This window comes from Epinephelus moara, chromosome 2, assembly GCF_006386435.1.
Source record: "Epinephelus moara isolate mb chromosome 2, YSFRI_EMoa_1.0, whole genome shotgun sequence".
NCBI classification, from domain to species: domain Eukaryota; kingdom Metazoa; phylum Chordata; class Actinopteri; order Perciformes; family Serranidae; genus Epinephelus; species Epinephelus moara.
Window position 1 is genome coordinate 34,789,814 of NC_065507.1, and position 11,775 is coordinate 34,801,588.

Genomic DNA, 11,775 nt, shown 5'->3' on the forward strand with positions numbered 1-11,775 from the left:
ATGAGTTATTTAGTTCAGTATTGATTGTATGCATCTGCCAGAGATAAGATGTACTTAATATCTGCAGCTAATTATGATACAGAAATCCTTTAATAATAAATTTAATACTAAACAAATATGTCTTGACGTAATCTCATCTCCTGTCTCCTGAGGCGCTCTCAGGCTCTGCTCCATCTTCACCACAACACTGCTGATGCTGCACCAATCTGCCAGTTTAAGGAACAGTTAAACATTTTGGGAAATATTCTTATTTACTCTCTTGCTGACAGCTAGATAAAAAGATTGATACCACTCTTATGACTGTACTGTATGAATGTGAAGTATCAGTCAGAGGCCAGTTAGTTTGGCATAAAGACTAGAACAGGGATAATCAGCCAGCCTGACTCTGTCTATCTGCCTACCAGCACCTCTACAGATGACAAACTGTGGCCCAGTAATTTCCTTAAGTCTGCTGGTGGTCGCTTTAAATACAGACATATGAGTGATACCGATTGTGTTATCTAACTCTCAGCAAGAAACTGAATAAGAATATTTCTTAAAATATCTAATTATTCCTTTAAAGTCACTTTTAGGGCTTCAAAAACGAATCCATTAAATTGATGGGCCCAATATGGCAATGGGAACAACAGATTTTCCATCTTATTTGCAGAATTATAAGATTGAAATAAAAAATAAATGACTATATTCGGGATGTCAGTTTTAGTAGGCTACATTTTGATTTAAATAGCCAGACACTCATGAATTGATAACTAACAGGTTAATTTTGAAGGAAAAAAATGCAAACTCATGTAAAATGCAAGAGGCCTTTCCTTTAAGCTCGGTGCTCTAATGACTCAGTGAGCTTTAGCGCTGCATTTCAAAGTTCTATCCATTTAGAGATGGTGACATTTTAATGTTTTGTGATGCACTGTCTTTTCTTTTATTACCTGTTGGCTTTGCAGACAGCCATCTAGTCACGTTAACATGTGTGGTGGCAACAGCCAACCCTCTGGTCTTCACTGCTAAGCTAACGGTGGCCTTTACCACTCCACACACCACACACCACCCGAGCCCCCAGGAAGTGCGCAGGGTTTTGTAGCCAATCTTTGTTGTGGCCAAACACTGTAATTACACAGTCACATGATGCCCTATGGCCCAAAAAGACTTTTTTCCATTGACTTACATGGTGAAAGACACGTCTGTAAATCAGGGGATAGATTTTTTGGAGCATCACAACCCCCGCTAAATAACTTTCATAATAAGTTTCATTATTTGGATTTGATCCATTCGGTCTGTTAATATTTGTTTAGTCTAGAAGAGCTGCAGAATCAAATCATTTCATCCCCATTCAAGTTAACTAGTGCTTAAGTAGCTGTCTTAGCTAGCAGAAGTCTCTAGTGCACCTGCTCTGTAGGCTGCACAGTGCAGAAGCAGTGCCAATCATCATAGCTGTCAAGTCTCCCGTAGACTACTGTATTTTACCCCTCTTTCCCACCGTCCTCCCGTATTAGTATTTTCCCGTAAATCTCCTGTATTATAATATAATAAAAAAAATAAAAAAAAACATTCCTNGCACAGTGCAGAAGCAGTGCCAATCATCATAGCTGTCAAGTCTCCCGTAGACTACCGTATTTTACCCCTCTTTCCCGCCGTCCTCCCGTATTAGTATTTTCCCGTAAATCTCCTGTATTATAATATAATAAAAAAAATAAAAAAAAACATTCCTCTGCCTCTCCAAACTGAACTCTGTCACTAGCCTCGCGAGAACTGCCACCTGTAGTAGCCTGGGTGGCAGTTGTCGCGAGGTTAGTGTCGACAGCGGGTCTGGTTGACAAGTGGTTATTTTAGATTTCCTGTACACCCAGGGACGGTTTTTGCTATGGGCAATGTGGGTGACCGCCCAGGGTGCAATCTATGTGAGGGTGCACGAGCGCCCTCCAAAAAAACACAAAACAAACAAAAAAAACTCGCCAGTTTTCTAAACTATCGCTCATTTCTACGTCAAGTTAGTAGAGTGGGCGCTGGGGCGCCCCTATTATCACGTTTCAACCAGCAGCAGAAAGGAAAGGCGAATCCTGGCGGTTGTGGGTTGAACAGGGGTCACAGACAGGAATACGGCGGAGGCTCATAGTGCTCTGCGGCGCAAGTTAATGGCTTACCGACAACAGAGAAGTCTGACTCCAGGTCCAGTCATTTCCTCTTACGTTGGTGTCATGACTGCCCAGTAGTACCTGGACAACCAAGCCGTGGCGGCACACAGGTATGTGGCGTGTCAGAGGAGAAACGAGCCGTTCACATTTCTCTCTTTGTAGCAGGCAACGGTCCACAAACCTCACCGCACTTTAGGGACTGAGGGATGGGATGGTTCGCCCAGGGCATAAAACTAGCCAGGACCGCCTCTGTGTACACCTGTCTTAAAATGTAAGGGATACTGGAGCTTGGTTGGGGTGGTGGGACGGCTCGCGGCGGGCACTGGAAAATTTCCCTTATTTTCAAATCGAAAACTTGACAGGTATGCCAATCATCTCGGGTAATTTCATACGTGTCAGATGAACCATTTTGACTTTATGTGCCACTAAGCAACTTTCATAGGAATGAACAGGGCCCCGCTTCAAAGAGTGCATCCAGTTCTCTTTATATATCCATGGCACTCCCTTGGTCAGGTGAGAGCTAGCTAGCAGCGACCCTTATTCTACAATTACCACTGCAGAAACATGGTGTCCATCCTCGGGTTTCCCCCCAAGTTGCCCCTGTGAGTAAGATGTGTCATTTAGAGTTGCAAAGAGTTTTTTTTTTTTTAGAGTTCCTTTGAGAACTATAGTAGTGTGTGTGTGTGTGTGTGTGTGTGTGTGTGTGGCAGTCAGTAGCTCATATTGTGGGTCAGCAGGTCAAAACGAAGTCTTTGACGGACCCCAAAGTCTGGTCAAAAGGAACACACACACACACACACACACACACACACACACACACGATCATCATTCTCCTGAAGTAGCCAGGCCCAAAGCTACAGGAGCCAAATGGGTCATTAACCTCTCCTGACCTGCCTCCCGCTCCTTCATGCTGTTGAGGTGTCAAAGTGACAACTGGGTGGCATCATGCTTCACACGGGGCCATAAAACACTCCTTTAGCCACACCCAGGTCTCCATGGAAACCGCTGTGCTGCCACTGCCCTTAAACCATGACCCAATTCATGGGTTCCACTGTTGCTGCCGCTCAGCCAAACCAGGAAGCCCATGTTTGCTTTTTCAGAGGTTTTAACACTTTTGACCCAGACATGTTCAGCTATAACGAGGGTCCCTTCAATTTTCTGTCAATCAACCAATCGATTAATCAACTAATTGTTTCAGCTCTACTTGTATTATTTGGTACAGAGGTAGTTTCATTTATAACAAAACATCATCTCATAATAGCTCTTCGTATGTTTTGTATGCAAAAATCTCAACTTGTAAAGTAACTAAAGCTGTCACATAATTGCAGTGGACTTTACCTACTGCTTTAAATTAGTACTTAGGTACAGTGTTTAATTGTTTGAAATTGGTTATTTGACCACTGCTTCACTATCAGCTCCCCTCATACTGGTGAGAAATTCAACAGTAAAACATCAAGTACAAAATATTACATTGACTTCAGTGCTATTCCAGGAAAATTGTCTTTTTTTGTCTGCCAGTGGGACAAACAGCTCAGGAGTGAACCACCAACACTTTTAATCAGCTTCCCACATATACAGCTTTTCATTATCCAGGAAACTGCTCACTCAGATGAAGGGAAAACTTTTTATAACAGGGAGCAAAGGGCAATGTCAGCCCAACGTCAGCCTCAGCAGGGCTGCAGTGTATGCACAGACCAACATACAGAGACTGAGAAATTAGTTTATTTATCCTGCTGAGTCAAAAACGAGGGTGAGTTTGAAGAGTCTAAAAGCAGCGGTGAAAAGGGAGCTTACCCCTAATGCTGATAAAAATGCCAACTAAGACTCAGAGCACCCGTGTCTGCCTGACTGTGATCAATAAGATGCACTCTCTGTCTAACTCGCCAAAGACACTAAAATCTCCCAAAATCTACTGGGCCATGAACAAACTCTCTGAACTGATCAAGAGAGGTGCAGAAATTTCTGCTGAGCCACGTGGAAACGAGAGCCCCAGTGCATTTCTGACAGATTACTGTGCAGGAATCAGAGAAAACTACAAGTTTACAGCAATAATGATGAATGAGGCAACTGCTAAATTGCAACTGAGTACTGCAGACATGCTGGTGGCGTTATAGTGATATTGACAGAGGTGGAAGAAGTACTCAGGTCTTTTACTTAAAGGTCCAGTGAGTAGGATTTAGGGGGATATATATTGGCATAAATGGAACATAACATAAAAAGTATGTTTCTTTTCTTGTGTATAATTACTGGAAAATAAGAATTGTCCACCATGTTGCACTGCCATGATGAACCACCATACATTGGCCCGAACAGACAAACCAAACACTGGCTCTAGAAAGGGACTTTCCTGTTTTTATGTCGCTACTAGAGTTAATAGCAGTTATTAGTGTTTCAACCTGTTTAAATCCCCAGCTGTATTTGTTTTGGACAGAAAAAAAACTCAGATCATTAGGCTCACAGTAAAAACCATCTGGATCTTAAGTTACCAGAGGAAAAAAGGTGAGCACATATGCAGGTTCTGGGCTAGCAGCCTGTCTGTGATAAGCTGGAAATTTTTTTTTTTTTTTTTTATGTGAAACTGCTTTAAAAACTGCTGAGTTTTTAATGGTTTAAATTACCTGGTCTTTTTGTTTTGGAGAGATGGAGAACTCTGAGGATAATTCAGCTCCCAGTAAAAACCTGAGCAAAGAACACTGAAAGGAATCCTAACCATGAGTTCACGTTTGACACATGGGAGGAGAAGGTTCAGTTGGTTGCAATCTGCAGTCCTCACCAATAAATGCCACTAAATTCTACACACCTCTCCTTAAAAGTAAAAGTAGCATCTACGTCTCAGCCCTGTTATAGTCTGGGGACCTGTCTAGGGTGTACCTCGCCTCTCACCCAGTGTCAGGTGGGATCCAGCTCCCCACAATCCTTAACAGGATAAGCAGTTACAAATAATGAATGAATTAATGGATGGATGAATGAATGAATACCACACTGAAGACATTCTCTCTTAAAAGTAAAAGTCCTGCATTCAAAACTTTACTGAAGTATAAGTACAAACATCAAAACATACTTTAGGTATCACAAGTAAATATACCCAACATGTAGAATGGCCCATTTCAGAATAATGTTTATAACATTATTATATTGTGATTATTGATGCATTAATATGTCCATAACTTAGTACTCAACATACTGCTGTGTAGCTTCACTGTTTGCTGTTTTATCCAGTTTTATCTTAATACATCATCATCATGTTTTGTAATAATAATCTCAATCTGCAAGGTAACAAGTAATTTAAGTTCTCCAACAAATGTAGTGGAGTCCAAAGCACAATATTTCCTCCTAAAATGTAGTGGAGTAAACGTTTAAGTAGCCTGGTACAACATGAAAATACTCAAGTTAAGTAAATGTTCTGTCCACTCCTGAAGATTAAAAGAAATATTTAGCAGACAATTTACGAGTGGATTAAAAACGTAAAAAGATGAAACCTTGATTACTTGCCTTCCTATTATAGCAGATAAGAGGTCAGAAATGAACTTAAAATCTGAGTAATTTCAGAGTTGAGAAGGTTCTGCAGTGAGAGGAGAGCAGAGCTTGTGTCTATTCTCGGGCTACAGCAGAGAGGCTGTGGGCACGGCATGGACTTTCTGATGAATCATGTCAGAGGTATCCTTTGAGGTACATTTCAGAGATGGAAAAGTCGATTTCATTCATTCATTCATTCATTCATTCATTCATTCATTCATCTATTCATTCATCCACCCGCCCTGCCGCGTTATCAGTTATCCAGCAGGAACTCCCATGTTATCACAGCCAGCTGGTTAACTGGGAGGAAATCGGTGTAATAAAAAAATAACCACACCACCCCACTGTAATAACCTCGTCGTGGCTGACTTCAAGTCAGTGCGCGCGGGCTGATGGGCCTGCGGGGTCCGGGGCGTTAATATATGGATGCAGATCCAGAATAAGGGAATAATAGTGTGGTCCCAGCCTACAGTAACCATTAACCCCTTCCTATTCACTGGCAAATGAGCCCCTAATTCACAACCGCACCATGCCTGTCTGAGGGTGCAGATGAACGGCTACATTTGAGGTTTAGAAATAAAGTCGGAAGGCTCACTCACCACTTGTCTGCTTGCAAATGTATATCCCAGGGTGCTGAGTGGTAATTTCCGACACCGGGACACACCGTCTCATGTATTCGGCAAACTCTCCTCTCAGCTCAGCTGCGCTTCACTGTGTCGCCCTCCTGGCTGTTTTTTTTTTTTTTTTCTTACAGTAAACTTGCCGATCCCAGGCTATTGTTAGCTAGGCACAGGCAAACACCCGCCCCTTTACACGCCGCTCTGGCTACGCGATTGGTCAATTTCACAATCCCCAGAAGCCGATTGGCTGGTGCGCTCAAAGTCTGGGGCGGATCGGTAGTGTGCGAGCGGTGGTGCTTTCACAGCCACCATGTAAAAGCCAGATATTCTAGCTTCATACAACCTCTTGGCTAAAAGCGTTGCATTCACGTGTAACTCTACCAGGGGATCAAAAACTAGAAAAAAGAAGGAATTTTAAAGAATATAATTTATCAAGCGCACTTTGCATCACGATAACATTTTGAGGACACAGATAAGGGTTACAATACAAAAAAAACCAAGCTTCCTCATATTTTCTTCAAAATTCGTCAGATATTTATTTGTGAAAACATCTCATTTATCACATTATCACAGAATAATGCACAGTGGAATTCTTTTAGTTTTTAGTTTTATGTCACTGAGCTTTTTGGTACATGTGCTTGATTTTACCGCGTCCCCAGTGCAAAATAATCAACTTTTACAAGAACTATAAGCCATAATATAATAAAATACTCAAAATATTCTTCAATTATTTTAAAGGCCATAGTATATAGTCTCTGTCTGGCTATATATACTCACACACACACACACACACACACACACACACATATATGCATATATTCTAGATGTCTATTTTCTGTAGTGTTGATATATTTCTATACATTTTCAGAGGGAACTAAGAAAACTGGGAAACACTGATCCACATTTTTCTAAAACATTTTCTGACATTTTATAGACCAAATAACTAAAGGATAAATGGAGAAAAAAAATCGACAGATTAATCAACAATGAAAATATTTTTTACTTGCAGTCGTAGTCTCGACCTCGGCCATCTTTTTTTTCCATACAGTGTGTACAGTTAATTATGCAGTGGAGGTGCATTAGAGCAGGAGAAGGGAAGACTATTTTTTAATTAGATTAACTCCTTGTATTGGTATCTAAATGTACAAGCTAGACAAAATAATATAAAAATGTTACACACTTATTCAAGAAGATTATTAAGTCCACTGAAAGTCTTAAATGAATAGAAGCCTTATAGCTGTCTGCTATTATGCCTGTTTTACATTCAGACTGGGTTAGCACAGTCTATGGGTTAGCATGCAAGATTTGCAGCACCAGTCACAGACATTATAAAACTCTTACTGCCATCTACTGGTAAAAAAAAGACACTGCTGCTTCAACTGACAGCAGGTCAGCTTTAAAAACTGACACAAACTATTTAAAATAATATCCAAACACAGAGGTGAGGTACAAACTGACAATATAATTCAGGGCATAACTACACTGAAATGTCCAAAGAGCTCTAAAAATGGCTTCAAACATTTGTTTTGTGAAGCTGATAAAGTTCAGTTTGATCTGATTAAGCTCAGTAACTGTTAATGGTTTCAGGAAAATATCCTGCAAAGTGTCTCTGGGTCATTGTTGTTGACTCATGAAAAAAAAACAACTAACCTCCATCAGAGTCTTGTCCTGCGAGTCCGTTTGCCATCATTACATGGACCTGAGTGACCAGAGAGGGATAACCACACAATCTGGTACGTTAGTAGTAGTACCTTTAAACCTGCTGTAGACCTGGAGCTGTACTCACAAAACATCCTCCTACTAAAAGTAGCTACTCGGTGGAATAGTTAAGAGAAATAAACTAAAAATAACCTGCATCAAAGTCCTTACTTTAAATTTGTAATCTGAAATTAATACACAAAGCACTTAAGTGCTAAAAGTTGCTCCTAATTCTGAGAGAAGTTAGAGGAAGGCCAGAGGACTCCTCAGACACTAAGATGTGCTCACTGTCAGTAATGTGCTAAAGGTAATGTGTCTCATTGTGTTCGTGTTTAGTAAACACAGAATAATGAACTTAAAAAGTATATTTTGAATCAGAATTAAGTCGGATCACCTGCAAGTCAAAACAGTCCAAACACACTGCACATGATGGCCATGATCTCTTTGCCACTTGGACAAAGGAAAAAGATTGCAGCACTAACGATCTCAGATCTGTTGGACAGTTAATTAAGTGTGCATCAAGTAATTGGCAACTGCAAAAAACAACATAAATGCAGGAGATTTTGTGCCAATTGTTGGATTAGCCAGTAAAATCGTGCCATATATAAAATCATCAAAACAGGATGATATGTTTTGTCAGGTGGAAAAAATATAACATGCTGATTGTATTTTGATGCCAGATGCAATCTATTTAACAAGTTAATATTTTACTTTATTTCATGTGTGTTAACTAACCAAATCATTGATTTATAGTATGGATGTCAGTGTTAACGTGTTATTTGTGATGCGATTAAGGTCCAAACATAACAGGTTATTTTTCTAAAATGGTACTAATCAAGTGCTGCTATTTTGTCTCTTTGACACACCCTCACTTGTAGTCACGCCGCAGCAGCAGCTTTCTGAGCTGCAGTCAATGAATATAATGTGTGGCACAGCTGCATCATTTGTCTGTGTGTCATGCCTCTTTTATATGTGCCGATAAGACAACACCTCTTCATCCTCGCTCATAGCTCCTCCAGCAGGCCTGGAGGAGCTATGAGTATAGTAAAGAATATAATAGGGGATTTTTTTGTTTGTTCTGGGCTGGGTGATGAATGTGTGCCTGTAAAGCCGTTTTAAACATGGCATGTGATATTAGGCAGTACAAATAAACGTGACATTAACTTGCCCCCCTCCAGACCCTAGATGTCACTTATCTGCTTGACAAAAGACACAAACAACCATTATCTTTCAATATCACAATCTGTATTCATCAATTCAAAGAAAACAACTGTACAGAGCAAATGATTCGCAGTTAATTCTGATCATTTTATACATTATTGGTTCATTCATTCACCCCTTTCTCATGTTGGTAGTTTGTGTTGCCCCGGTATGTTACAGTGTTTGCATAGTGGAGGGATGGGACTTGAAGACATGCACAGCAGTACCATAACAGACTATGTCATTCATGCAACCTCTTTGTCCTGTTGTGTTTGTTTGGAGGAGCTATGGACCATTTTCCCGGCTTATCAACAATCTCACTTCAGCATAGACTCAAAAAAGTTAAACATAACAAAGACAAGGGACAGTTTCCTCTTGTGTCACCACAGATAAACTTATGCTTTTACAGAAAATACTTCTGAGCAAATTACATTTGTACATCATTAAGTTGCTGTGCTGTAGGCCGGCATACAGAGAAACAGACAGGCTGAGGGCAGACAGACAGTGGTGCTCTGGAGTCCTGGGAGGAGAGAAACCTTGGCAGCAAGCATTCACTCATCAGGGCTGGATTATAACTGGTTTAGAAATAGAAACATTTAGAAATAATTCTGTTTGTTTCCCTCTGCTGGAAGCACGAGTGTTTGGTGTCTGCAGATGTCAGGTGAAAGTTGATGTCAAAAGTGTAAATGTATGTGGATTATTTTGAAAGAAAACTGGAGCATTTATAGATAATAACCCTCCAATAAAAGATCCATGTATCCACATAATGAGCCTCTCACTCACTGTTAGTGACTTAGTTAGTGACTCCACAGAATGTCATCATCCACCTCCAGTGTCTGAGATGCAGGTATGATTGCATTTATCAGCCCTGATTTTCCTTAAAAACATGCAAACACATACTTGAGAATGTAATGCTGATTGCCTTTACCATCATCTGAGCCCTATTTAAAAACATCTTGTATATTACATTTTCCAGGCAGTGTGTGTGTGTGTGTGTGTGTGTGTGTGTGTGTGTGTGTGTGTGTGTGTGTGTGAGAGAGTGTGTGTGAGTGTGAGTGAGAGAGTGTAAACCTGCTCTTTATAGTACTTAAAGTTCAACATAACACATGAACAAGGGTTGCAGCTCAGAAGTGTTTTCATCATAGATGAATCTGGTGATTATTTTCTGGATTCATCGTTTGGTCTATAAAACATTATAAAACAATAAAAAATCCCCATCACAACTTCCATGGAGGTCAAAGTGATGACTTGTATTGTCATGTTTTGTCATACCAACTGTCCATAACCAAAAGATATTCAGTTTATATCATAAAACAGAGGGAAAAAACAGCAAATCTTTACATTTGAAAGGCTGAAACCAGTGAATGTCTGTGGAGTTTTTGTAAGAAAATGACTTCAACAATGAATAAAACAAAATTGTCTATCAATTTTCTATGAATTAGCCAACTGATCAATTGACTGTTTCAGCACTAGCCCAGATTTGATGCCTTGTAAACCCACACAGTGCTGCAGGGATAACGTTTGTTTTTGTAGGCCGAAGCAGAAGTAAGTGGTTCCCTTGTCAAAAAGCCAGTGGGATTTTCCATTGGTTTTTCAAATATTGCAGAAAATTAGCTTTGTGCCAAACAACAGTTTATGATACTTAGACGTTTTGTTCAATAATCTTCACAAAAGAACACTACTTATCATTTTTGAAGGCTAAATGCAAGTCAGGCGAAGTAAAAAGCTAACGTTAGGTCATAAACACACTACACTTCAGTCGCATTACTAAAGTCGCCACCACAATGAGACCTTAAAGTTGTGTTCAGGGTGATGACACTCTGTAGTCTCATCTAGCCACTTGTTAGCACCTTTTTTTTAGACATGTAATGGCTTCAAAATTTTTGCGTTGGGTATTTACTGACATATTTTACCTTGTACAATGAAACATGAAAGTGTTTTGAGCCTGTGTTAACCACACACCTTATTTCAGGCATCTAACCAAAAACTCATTCAAAAGCCCCACTGACTCTGAGACGAGGGAACCGAGAGCGCTAAAATGCGAACTCGTTTCTGGATTTTAGGACTCATTCCTGCACTGGCCTATTGGTAAATGGCACTAGCCTAACACCGCTAAATGACCGATTTTATTATCAGAATGTGATCTATTCAGTCCGATAACATTTGGAAAGTCTAGAAGAGCAGCATGATTGAATCATACTATTCCAATTCAAGTTAGCGGAGTGCTTAACCAGAAGTAGCCAGTGTGGTTGGCAGAAGTCTCTAGTAGTGATGATGATGATGATGATGATGATGCGGAAGCAGTGTGGATCATCTAATTTTATACATGGTAGTTGAATGCAACTTTAATAAGAATGATTGGGGTTCTGCCTCCAACGCTGTATCCAGCTCTGTGTGGCTCTTCTACACTTTACAAATATCACTGAACCAAATGGATCAAATCCTGAGAGTGAAACAGGTCAGGCTTTGGGCTATGGGAAAAAGTCTTTTTTGGCCCCACTGTACCACTTGGACCTGGCAGTTGTAATTTCACGTTTCACCACAATGAAACTGGCTTCAAAGCCTAGCACTGTTCTTGGGTGCTTGCTCCCTACGCAGACTTTATCGCTTTA

At 40.3% G+C, this 11,775-nt stretch overlaps 1 protein-coding gene across 2 annotated transcripts in view; it reads right to left on the reverse strand.

The window, feature by feature from the left end:
• The window catches only part of pak1 (p21 protein (Cdc42/Rac)-activated kinase 1), a 75,976-nt gene extending 69,566 nt beyond the window's left edge, over positions 1-6,410 (reverse strand). Inside the window, exon 1 of one of the 2 annotated variants that reach the window (XM_050069618.1) lies at positions 6,245-6,410. The gene's annotated coding sequence lies outside the window, so the exon portion shown is untranslated. The remainder of the gene's footprint in view (positions 1-6,244) is intronic. The other variant, XM_050069601.1, reaches the window with a different exon arrangement.
• Between the last annotated feature and the right edge of the window lie 5,365 nt (positions 6,411-11,775).